The following is a 10165-nucleotide window of genomic DNA, read 5'->3' as shown; positions in this document are numbered from 1 at the left end:
TACAAAGTCTTTGAGATGCGGTCTCTTAGCTGGTCTTTTGCAAGACAGGTCGCCTCTGAACCAAGCGTGATACCCTGGGGCAACTTCCCCTTTTGTTATATCCATCACACAAGTTCTTGCCGTCAGATGTTGGCACTCACTCCAGATTTGGCGAACTTCTTCTTCGGGGAAACGACCATCTGGACTGATCTCAATCACTTGGGTACTCAGATCTTCATCTTTCGTCACCACTTGGTACCTCCCCAGTTGCCTCAGAACCCGATATGGGGCGTAGGGTTGGATGCTTTTAAGTCCCATCAACAGAAAGTGGGGCCTGGTTGCGGGCATGTATATAATTTCCTCAACAGGCGACCATCCGAACGTCCATTGGATTTGGCTAGCAGTGAGAGTTCGGAAAAATGAGGTCCATGATGTGACGCCCTCAGGTAGATTGAAACCTTTGACTCTAGTGCAGAATTCTTCAATGCAAGTCTTCTCAGGCGAACCGTAACCCAAGAGCGGAGAGCGGCGGCATAAGTGATCGGTCATCCATATTTGCAACAGTAGGTTACATCCTTCGAAAAAGTCGCCCCTGGCTCGACAAGCAGTGAGAGCCCGGAAAATGTCAGCCATAATCATAGGCGCTAGAGTACTCTTATCTTGGGTGAGCAAAGTACTGACAACCCCAGTTATTTTTAGATCGATGTTGCCGTCCTTCCTCGGGAACACTATAAGACCTAAGAAGGCCGTCATGAAAGCCAACTGCCTGTGTTCGTCCCACTTTTGTCGGTTGCCTTTACTACATAGTTTGAAATCCGGCTTATTGAACCCGCCTTCATGACCGTATCTAGCATACATGAGATGGAGACTGCAGAAACCTTTGGCAAGATCTGGATGGTGAAATGTTCGGGGTATTTTCAGAAAATCCAAAAATCGGTGTACCGTGACGGCCCTAGGTGCAATCAAGTACTTGAACCTTAACGGAGCTTCATCACCCCCAATGTATCTCGCTATTTCCTCCAACGTCGGGGTGAGTTCGAAGTCTGAAAAATGGAATACATTGTGCGCCGAATCCCAGTAAGTGACCAATGATCTGATAATATCACCCCGAGGCTGAATGTCTAGTAAATCCGGAAGATTTTTCAGATATTTCCTCACTTTGCCTTGCCCCTCTTTGCCTAAGTCGTTCCACCATAATCACAACTCAAAAGGGATCTTGGTCATTATTGAAAACGATTCATTTTGTATTGTGCTCATCCTGCACATTTATTTAGGGTGATAAACTTTATTAGACTCAAAAATTAAAATTATCTAGATTTTTTTTTAATTTTTTTTTTTTGCAAAACGGGAGGTTGGACCCGCCGAGGGTTGCCTACGTATCTCACCCCGTGCGAGAATCAAACCGGCGTAGTTCAGTCAGATCAAAATAAGGGAAACAAAAATAAAAATCCTTTAAAGAAAAGAAGAATAACCTTTTTTTTGAAATTTTGTTATATGTTTTGTTTTTCATTTTATTATTTATTTTTGAAAAGAGACCAATGAAATATTTACACATTTTAAACTTCCCTTTTTTTTTAATGAAATTTTGAAAATCTTTTAAAGCGGTGTTACAAATGAAACAATAAAATTTTTGATTTTTTATTTATTTATATATTTTTGGATTTTGAAAGTGATTAAAAGGAATAGTCAAACCGAAAGGCGAGCTTTTTTTTATATCTTAGAAAATTCCGGTTAGGTTTGACATCACTCGGACGTGTTTTTTTTTCAAAAGAATAAGTAATTATCTCCCTATCCTGCTATTCTTTTTTTTGAAAATTTTTCGGAAACCGGTCAACATGCAGATCTGAAACAAATAGATGCGCACAACAAACGAGATGCAGCAGGATGGTCTTTTCATTCCAGGTTGCCTGTCCTAGACGGACCCAACCCCTGTGTTGAGTCCCCTATGTCAAGTGCAACATGATGCAGATAAGCGTTCCTACTAGGGATCCGTCATGAGGTTTCGTTATACTAGGTTTATAACCTGGGTAGATGTTCTAGACTGTGTACCCGAGCGGACAACTCGAGTCGAGGAGGGGCAACTTACCGGGAACCAAAAGGCCGTCCGACTTCGTAACTTATCTGTCCTCTTTCTTATTTCAGGTATCGACACTAACAGAATAGGGAGCCTCGACCAGTGAGCTTCTCCCCGGTGGTGAAGAGAGAAAGGTTCGACATAGTTTATATACAGTTCAGATAATATCAAAGCAGTAAAAAGCAAACATTGCAGCACGTTATGTCAAAACATGTAATAAATATCAGATAATAAAGCCAAATATAACAATTATTCTAAGCTCGAATTCTTGAACCCTGAACCAGAGGTTCTGGGTTCGTTCCCCAGCAGAGTCGCCAGAGCTGTCACACCTCCTTTTTGCGCGCCCGCCCCCGAAGGGTTAAATGCGCGAGGGGAGTTTTTCCAATTTAAGTGACAATATTCGAAATGGGATTATTTATTTAATTCAGAGTCGCCACTTGGGAAAGGTTTGGCTTTTGGTGTCCCAAGTCACCGGTTTATCTTGAATCCCAAATCGAGGAAATTTTCGACTTTTCCAAATGAAGTCTGCGAACCAGAAATTCTAAGTAAGGAATTCTGTTGACCCGAGGGAAGGTGTTAGGCACCCTCGAATCCCGTGGTTCTAGCACGGTCGCTTAAATTGTTATAATGGCTAAATATCCGATTTAAATACATGTTATGACTTACATGCTTTTATTAAGTTTAAACCGCTTTTATCATTATCACTTATTTTTATAGAATTGCAACGTCGTGAAAATGCATCTCGAACCACGTCACAATCAATGCGCCCGTAATCGTCAACACATTTTGACTTCGTTGAGATTTGGATTTGGGTCACATCAATGTGCACCCGAATTTAAGAATATGATTTAATTAAGTCACGCCTAAAGAGTCTAACGCGTTATTATTTTTTGAGAAGGCCATGAGATTCACTAAACGGCCTAGCCTGAATTCTAAATATTATGATTAGTTGTTGAGGGCCCCGCAATTTGCATTTTTATTTGGCGAGGCTCGTCTCATTATTTTTAAAGAGGATATCCTAAAGTGACTACATTTCTATTATTTTTGTTTCCAGAAATAGAAGAAAGAAAGATGTATGCTAATTGAAGTATATGCTTTGGCCTAAACCGGATTCCTATCAATTTCTAATTACTTATAAAGTGAAAAGACGCCATACCTTACGAAAATGCTTTGGTTGAACAAAGAAATTACATGTGAGATTGATGAAATGCAATACTTAATCCGACAACATCCTTAAGTCGAATCTAAATCAAATTGCTTAAACAGGATTAACAGAGTTCTTTATTAAAAGATGTTACTGATAATGTTCAAAACTAGTCCTATAAACTGCCTAAAGAAATTGAAACTGGATGATTCAAGACTGTATTATATTTGACTAGATTTAACAGCCATTTGCCCCTACCTATTCAAACATAACTGGAAGAAGAGTTTGAATTAACAATTCTACCAAATGATAGCTCATTCCATAAATTATATGACTACATCACGTGTACTGCCAACAACCATATCGCAGTTTTAGACTAGAATATTTTCAATTAAGTACAAACTTACTAATGTGTTTTCTATTGGACTACAAATAACAGAACTTATACAACTTTAACAATATTCGCAAAGCTGTAAAGTAAGGCAACAGATGATTAAAAATTCATGCCTCTCATGGTTACATCAGTATGAAATGTGTACCTGGATGTTGAATATGACAGAAGAAAAGGAAGAAGATAGAGAAAATCAGCAGCAGCAGGAACAAAGTAACAGCATCAAACAAAACAACACAGCAGAACAGGCTCGAGTGCAAGAATACAACTATAGCCGATAGAAAGAGTGGCCAAATGACAGCAGCACACAGTGGAGTAGAATCAGAACTCCAAGCAGACCAAAACCAATAGTAAACCAATGAAAACACTCGACTAGTAGACTCAATTGGAACTTCAAAGAATCAGAATTGATTGAACAGATTGAACAAATGAAACCCAAACAACAATAGGATGAAACAGTTTCTGATTGTTGACTGTATGCTTTCTATCTCTTAACCTCTCTCTATCTGTTATGAAAATCCCAACCCCAGTCCAGTCTGAGTTCCCTATGTGTGTTCCCTAATATCAGATGTATTCCTCCTCTATCTCTATCTCCTATATGTTCTATATGTATGTATTTCAGCTCCCTCCTCTCCCTCTTATGTCTGTCTGTGTCTATTAATATCTCCCCCTCCAGCTCTCTATGTGCCTCCCTTTTATAAGCCTTAACATCAACCCTTTTACAGCCTGTTAGATTAATCAGATACCCCTCCCATGTGCTCCCCTTTTCAGTTCCACTTAGCTATTTAAGTATTAGAAACCCATCATATTCCCTGGCAGACTTGCCCTTTTGAAAGAGGTTTAATACTTCTTAACTAAAGCAGGGTAATGGGCAGCAGAATATTTCTGACAGCATGTGCTGTCGATTATTTTATTCAAAAGCCCTTATGCAGGGCACAGGCTGTGCACAAATGCACCTGTGGTGCAAAAATGCACATGTTGTGCAGAAGGTGCACATGCCCTCCAATTCAGAAGTTAAACAAACATTCCTTTTTACATTTCTGATTCAAATTAACAACTATAAGTAAACAAACTCAGTTCCTAATCGATTCAAACAAATGTGTCCAGAAGCAAATCGATTTGTTATTGTTCAGGCAACTGAAACTAATTGACGACACATGTCGACTCGACTATATTAATCATAACATGCACAATCGTAGCCAAAAATCAGACATTTAACAGTATCGACACATGATTTGAATTATACTGACTAAACAAAGTGGTATTCGAGGAATCAATTAGTCAGTTCAAATTTGAAAATCAGCTAATTGCACAACACTTACATACACATTATCAGAACAAATAGAAAGACTCAATCAAACAATAGAGGTTCAGGCAAAGTGGACAGGGCACAGTTGATGAAATTCAGGGACACAAACAAAACATGAACAGACCTTTACAACAATCAGATGAACCAAAACAAATAAATAAAAGAAAGAACTCACCTTAAACCCCGAAAAAATCAAAATCTTACTTGGATTCGAACAGACCTTTCTTAAGGCTGAACGGACTTTAATCGAAGTGTTTCTCAGATGAGAAACACTTCGATTAAGGTCCATTAGACCTTAATCTCTTCGGCTTGAACGGATATGGACCAGTGAAGAGGAACCACAAGGTTCCAAAAATCAGATCTGGGATTCATGCTTCCCTGATCAGATTCGGACCAAACCAAGCATGGTTTGGTCACGAGGGGGGTCTGGGGAGTGTCTGGTGTGAAACTGGGGTTACACGGTGTAAGTCAAGTTCCGACTCGAATCTTCAAACGAAGATTCGAGAAGGTGGGAAGGGATTCGAGTTACGTGGTTAACAGATCCGTGTTCCGGATGGCAAGGGGGTTCTATGGTGTTAAGGGTGGGGTCACCGGCGTCCGTGCCGCCGGTTTTCATGGTGAAGGATACAGGGGCGGCTAGGGTTTTTGGAGGGGGAATGGGATGAGGACGAAGATGACCTAAAGCCGGGGTTCGGATAGGGGGGGCAGGGTAAGGTTATGAGTTTATATAGTTGGTGGGTAGGTGGATCCTAGCCGTTGGATGAGATGTGATGAAGGGCCAGGATCCTTCGACTAACAGGGAACGGCGTCGTTTCAAGGGTAAAGGGTTGGGGTCGGTCCGGGTGAGACGGGTCGGGTCTGTTAGTGGGTTTGGGGTGAGAGATCTTGGCCGTTGATCAATCTGAGATCAACGGCCCAGATCAGACTGGATCAAAACGGCGTCGTTTGGAACGCCTCCTGAGGTCAGCTGATCTGGACCGGGTTTACATGGGGTTTGGGCTGAATTTGTTTGGGCTTTGAATTTAAAATGAAAATCAGCCCAAACTGATTTTCAAACCCAATTTTGCACTCTCTCTTTTATTATTATTGTTTTTATTTTATTTTATAACAAAACCTAAGTAAATCAAATTAAAATTAAATAAACACTTAATACAATTATTTGCACACATATATCAAAATATTTAAAACAGGTAAAATCAAACAAAACAAAAATCACGAACAAAGATGCCTATTTATGATTTTCTATTTTAACAACCAGATTACGGTTCAAATTACGCATGACACATACATTTTTTATATTTTGTTTTAATAAAATGGGCAAAAATCGTAAATAATTAACAAAGTGCCATGTAAAAATCCAAAAATTGTACAGCAGGACCAATTGTTATTACTTTTTATTTCTTTTGGAGCGATTGTCGCGCGAAACAAAAATCACGTGCTCACAACGACGAAAATAGGCTACAAGATCTGGACGAAGTCGAAGAACGGAGAGACATGGACTACATAAGAATGGTAGCCCAGAAGCAGCAAGTAGAAAGATACTACAACAAGAGAGCCAAGGTGCGACCACTTAAAGTCGGAGACTACGTCCTCAAAGCCAAAACACAAGCATCAAAAGACCCTAATGAGGGAAAATTGGGAACGAACTGGGACAGACCATACAAAATCATAGCTGCAGCAAACAAAGGAGCGTTTCGGTTAGAAACAATGGAGGGAAAACTACTCTAAAACAATTGGAATGTCGCCCACCTCAAGTACTTCAACTTCTAAAAGAAGGCGTCACCTAAGTCGTACTCTTTTTCCCTCAACCGGGTTTTGTTCCAATCGAGTTTTCCTGAGAAGGTTTTTAACGAGGTGGAAAGGGAGACGCCCCAAGGGTCGAAGTGTTGTTCATTACCTCGATCCGTCGACATGATCTCCGGAGCGAAGTAACGAAGGGACTGGATATAGATAAATGAATCTCCATTGTATGTGCAGAGTCGACATGTGATTATAACAAGAATTTAATCAAATACCCATTGTATGTGCAGAGTCGAAGTAGGATCCCACTTCGACGATAGTTCGAAGCAACATCACAACAGCCGAGGCCGTCAACAATAACATGGGTTCAATAAACACAAGAAAAGTAAACATAAACAAAGACTACACATCACCCCTGTGAGGAGGGGGGGTAAGCATCTTTGTACCAAGAATCAAAGGCAAGGCAGTTCACATCATCAAAATCGATGTCGTCCCCGTTAGGTGTGAGTGGGTCGTACCCGCATGCCTCGCAAGCTGCACGAGCTTTGGTATGCACGGCCTGGAGCTCCACCTCAGTAGCCCTTCCCTCAGCATGAAAAAGCCTCGCACTGCCGGATCGGCTGAGGCACGAGACGTAGATGGCTGAGAATAACGACTTACATCCTCCGCCCTCAGCATGGCCATTTGTCCATTCAGCGTAGCCTCCAACTCTTTGACACGCCCTTCGAGCCTGGAAACCTTATGACCAGAGGCTTCCTTCTCTTCGGTCAGTTCCGACTGACAAACGCGGAGGACATTCTCCAAAGATGCAGTTCCAAAAATAGCTGCCGCCAATTTATCAGTACTGATGCTCAGCTCGCCCTTAAGCCCCTCCACCTCTGTTGCTTTCGCATTCAGGTCAGCGGTCAAATCGGCCACCTTTGCCCGCAAGTCACCATTTTCGGCCATCACCACCCGTACTCAACTCTAGCTCGTCGTCCTTCATTTTGAGGGAAGCCTCGAGTTCATTGTTACGAGCGACAGTTTTCATAAGCTCCTCGTCCCGCTCCCTCAACTCTTCAATCTTACGCTCTAATTGGTCCTCCCGCTATTTGAGCCTCTCGTGAAACAATTAGAACTCGGGGTCCTGATAATAAATGTCTGCCATCGCCCGATGCTTAGCATGATACTGCTGATATTTGGACGACATCTTCTCATAAAGGCCTGTCCTTCTCCTCTCTCTACGCTCTTTTTCAACCTCCATGACGAGGGTCTGGCAAGAAAAAAAGAGAAGGGGATAAGTTAGAAACAAGATACAGAACGATGATCACCGCACAAACCCAACGATGAAAAGGGAAGAAAAGGCACCTACCTGTAGGGCCATACCGGCAACCTTCTGAGACAACTCTACGTCGCTCATCACCCTAAGCACCTCGCTTTCAGGAGTGGCACATAGAGGAGCTAGGGCAGACGCCACCTGCTCGCTGTTCAGCAGCAAGTTGTAGTCCCCCGGGACGACCATATAATGGTCAGATCCGTCCATCCTAACCTCCACATGGGTATGGCGACCCACGAACTCATTAACATCCTCTGGGTCGACATTCAAACCTGAGCCGTCACCCTTGACACGACGGCCTCCAACATTGGATGACGTACCACCCTCAATAAAGCGCATTGAACCGGCTCCTAGGTAAACTCCTTCTACTTGGGGAGATCTCCCCGATAAAATGGCATCGGCCATGAATACGGGCACAGGGGCTGTTAGTGACACCCCACTTCTATCAACATCCATTGCCACACTCTTCCCAAGTTCCAACCTCCTTCTTTTTCTCGACAGTGGCTCGTCTCCGTTAGAGGATTCGTCCAAAGGGAGTGAGGCCGGCACCGAAGAAGCCTCTTCCCTCACGACCACGACTCGAGGTGGACCTTCTAATTGAATAGGTTGAGGACGACCCTCTCGAATATACTCACTCAGAACAAACTGTGTATCTGCAGTAGCAACGGCTTGTCAGAGGGCAGGGACTGGCATTCGCCGCCTAGAAGATCCTCAACCTGTCATCACAAAGGGTCGTACCATTAAATAAGGTCGCACGACCAACAAGGTAGTAAGTAAGAAATTTACTAGAAGGGACTTTAGGGCCGTAACACTTTATGAAAGCGGACCAATCTCGTGTTTCTGCTGCATGAGGCAACAGACGAGCTACCCAACCCCTGATATCCGCAATAGGGCGAGGCGGACGTCCCATAACTGTAAAAGGGAAGCGAATAAACTTTACAGTAAACACGGAAGAAAGGAGAGTAAAACGAGTGACGACACTTATGAGCTTCATTCCACCGCTCCGGGAACCTGGCAGAGTCAGAAACGACGTGTTCGGTTTTGACAAAGAAATACTTGTGCCAAAACTTGCGACTTGCCCGGTCATCAGTCCCGACCACCAGCCCCTTCGTGTTGCGGAGCCTCAAGTGCACCATGGTGCCTCTGTGAAAACTGGGCGTGAACAAGTGCAAAAGGTGGTGGATAGAAACACTACACTCTGCCAATTCTGCATACTTGGTCAGTAGCAGAAGTATCTTGAACGTATATGGCGAAAGTTGCGCTGGACAAACTTGGTAGAACCTACAGAATTCTTCTGCTAAGGGGAAGAGAGGAAGCGTATAGACGATCATAAAAGGGTACTCGTAGAAAGCGCAGTACCCAGGTCTGTGGACATCCACGTAATCTCCCTCCGCCGGAGCCATTTCTATATGGGCAGGAATGCCATACTTTACACGAAGAGCATCGATATGAACTTGCTCCGTCTAAAAAATTACGGGGTTCAAGGTAGGAGGGGGATCTTTGAGGAAGTCACTCCAGGATGAGGGGTGTCTCGGTAGTAACTCCTCTATTGTAGGAGGGCTGTCACCCTCTTCTACCATCGCATCTTCGCCGCCAGAAGGTGACGCCGTAGATAACGGGGTAGCTTTAGGAACCTCTTCACGAGAATGGAGACACCTCAGCATAATATCAATCAGAAGAATTTCAACACGAAAAGAAGAAAGAAGAAGAAGCTTCGAATGAAGAACGTGAGAAGAAATAGAAGGATATGAGAGCAAATGCGGAAGAGTGAAAGAAGTTATCAAGAGTGAAGTGGCTAAAATCTTTCGAAAGAAAAACCGTTCACCTATTTATAGGGTTTGGTGGCGCCAGAATCGAGGCGGCATGTCACAAAGCAGCGAAGGAATCGAAGCACCAAGCCGTCAGTTCTGCCTCGAAAATCTGCGTGATAATGACGCACGTGAAGCTGACATCATTTTCCGGTAAAGTACACCACTCGGTGTCTTGCTGAACATGTTGACCGTTCCTCATTGGCCATGACGTAACGTTTCAGCGGATTAAATTTCTCCATAATGAATGCATAAAGGCCGCTCATCGGGGATGCACCCGGTCGTAACCCCGATAAGCGGAGGGACTAACTGTATGGTCCAAATTTGACCGATCACGACCAACGACAAGTACGACAAATGACCGGGTATCTTCGAGTCGACGTCCCAAGGGAGACGACCTTAGGG

This window comes from Nicotiana tabacum, chromosome 7, assembly GCF_000715075.1.
Source record: "Nicotiana tabacum cultivar K326 chromosome 7, ASM71507v2, whole genome shotgun sequence".
In the NCBI taxonomy this organism is placed as follows: domain Eukaryota; kingdom Viridiplantae; phylum Streptophyta; class Magnoliopsida; order Solanales; family Solanaceae; genus Nicotiana; species Nicotiana tabacum.
Note: the sequence above shows the minus strand (reverse complement) of the source record.